The 2,292-nt window shown below is 49.7% G+C and overlaps 1 pseudogene; it reads left to right on the top strand.

Annotated features, from left to right (window-relative positions):
* LOC143140526 (gap junction beta-4 protein-like) overlaps positions 1 to 2,292 on the top strand; it is a 68,254-nt pseudogene that overhangs the window by 7,620 nt on the left and 58,342 nt on the right.

The following is a 2,292-nucleotide window of genomic DNA, read 5'->3' as shown; positions in this document are numbered from 1 at the left end:
TGTGTGTGCTGGTCAGTCTGTGTGTGTGTGTGTGTGTGTGTGTGTGTGTGTGTGTGTGTGTGTGTGTGTGTGTGTGTATAAACGCATGCGTGTTTGATAAAGAAAGAGACAACCACACTTGTACACGCGTGGCGAGCGAGAATGGTCATGTTTTGGACTAGTGGAAGTTGATGTAAAATCACACCAGGGACTGAGATGAAGCCGATTGGTCTTGATGTGGTTAAAATCACACCAGGCTCTGAGATGAAGCTGATTGGTCTTGATGTGGTTAAAATCACACCAGGCTCTGAGATGAAGCCGATTGGTCTTGATGTGGTTAAAATCACACCAGGCTCTGAGATGAAGCCGATTGGTCTTGATGGGGACGCCATAGGGCTGCCCCAGACCTCATGAGACTCATGAAACAGAGCCGAATGCTGTTCCCTCTCAGCCCTGCAGAGGGGACAAACAAACAGAGGAGGAGGAGAGTAGAAGGAGAGGAGGAGAGTAGAAGGAGAGGAGGAGTAGAGGAGGAGAGGAGGAGAGGAGGAGAGGAGGAGGAGAGGAGGAGAGGAGGAGAGGAGGAGGAGAGGAGGAGAGTAGAAGGAGAGGAGGAGTAGAGGAGGAGAGGAGGAGAGGAGGAGAGGAGGAGGAGAGGAGGAGAGGAGGAGAGGAGGAGAGGAGGAGGAGAGTAGAAGGAGAGGAGGAGTAGAGGAGGAGGAGAGGAGGAGAGGAGGAGAGGAGGAGGAGAGGAGGAGAGGAGGAGAGGAGGAGAGGAGGAGAGGAGGAGGAGAGTAGAAGGAGAGGAGGAGTAGAGGAGGAGGAGAGGAGGAGAGGAAGAGGAGAGGAGGAGGAGAGTAGAAGGAGAGGAGGAGTAGAGGAGGAGAGTAGAAGGAGAGGAGGAGTAGAGGAGGAGAGTAGAAGGAGAGGAGGAGTAGAGGAGGAGGAGAGGAGGAGAGGAGGAGAGGAGGAGGAGAGGAGGAGAGGAGGAGAGGAGGAGAGGAGGAGGAGAGTAGAAGGAGAGGAGGAGTAGAGGAGGAGGAGAGGAGGAGAGGAGGAGGAGAGGAGGAGGAGAGTAGAAGGAGAGGAGGAGTAGAGGAGGAGAGGAGGAGTAGAGGAGGAGAGGAGGAGAGGAGGAGGAGAGTAGAAGGAGAGGAAGAGGAGAGGAGGAGGAGAGTAGAAGGAGAGGAGGAGGAGAGGAGGAGGAGAGGAGGAGGAGAGTAGAAGGAGAGGAGGAGAGGAGGAGAGGAGGAGGAGAGGAGGAGGAGAGTAGAAGGAGAGGAGGAGTAGAGGAGGAGAGGAGGAGTAGAGGAGGAGAGGAGGAGAGGAGGAGGAGAGTAGAAGGAGAGGAAGAGGAGAGGAGGAGGAGAGTAGAAGGAGAGGAGGAGGAGAGGAGGAGAGGAGGAGAGGAGGAGGAGAGGAGGAGGAGAGGAGGAGAGGAGGAGAGGAGGAGGAGAGGAGGAGTGTCTGTGTGGTCCTGACCAGTAACACAAGCAGCAGCCTTCATCCTCCTCTCTCATACTCACACACACACACACACACACACACACACACACACACACACACACACACACACACTCTCTCTCTCTCTCTCTCTCTCTCTCTGTCTCTCACACACACACACACACACACACACTCTCTCTCTCTCTCTCTCTCTCTGTCTCTCACACACACACACACACACACACACAGCAGCCTTCATCCTCCTCACAGTGACACTGTGTTGCCTGGCAACACATGAGTTAGAGCCTCATAGCAAAGGTCCATTCCACAGACAGATAGACAGACAGAAACACAGACAGACAGACAGACAGACAGACAGACAGACAGACAGACAGACAGACAGACAGATAGATAGATAGATAGACAGATAGATAGACAGATAGATACACTGCCTTTCAAAAGTTAGGGGGTAGGGTTGCCAACTTTCTGATATGAAAATAAGGAACAGGTGGGAGGGTGGGGGGGTGTATACACTTCAAAACACACAAAAATGTTTTACTAAATAGCGCATCATTTTACAAAATTGTGGGCCCATTTATTAAATTGTGTCAAATAAATGCGATCGATAGATAGATAGATAGATAGATAGATAGATAGATAGATACTTTATTGATCCCAAAGAAAAATTCAAGGAGTGCACTATTTACTAAAATATAATATATATTTTATAATATATATTTTAGCACATAATATACATTCTATGCACAATCTTGTAAAATGAGATCATAATTGAGTAATTGAGTGCACAATTTGGTCATTAATTTCATGATGGCGCCGCCCGACAAGGATATAGTCCTTTTAAATAAACTA

This window comes from Alosa pseudoharengus, unplaced genomic scaffold (genome assembly GCF_046254945.1).
Source record: "Alosa pseudoharengus isolate Yale_2024_CS ecotype anadromous, Long Island Sound unplaced genomic scaffold, YU_APseudo_1.1 YU_APseudo_1.1_scf_23, whole genome shotgun sequence".
Taxonomy (NCBI): domain Eukaryota; kingdom Metazoa; phylum Chordata; class Actinopteri; order Clupeiformes; family Clupeidae; genus Alosa; species Alosa pseudoharengus.
The sequence above is the reverse complement of the archived record's forward strand: the minus strand, read 5'-3'. Positions and strand labels throughout refer to the sequence as shown.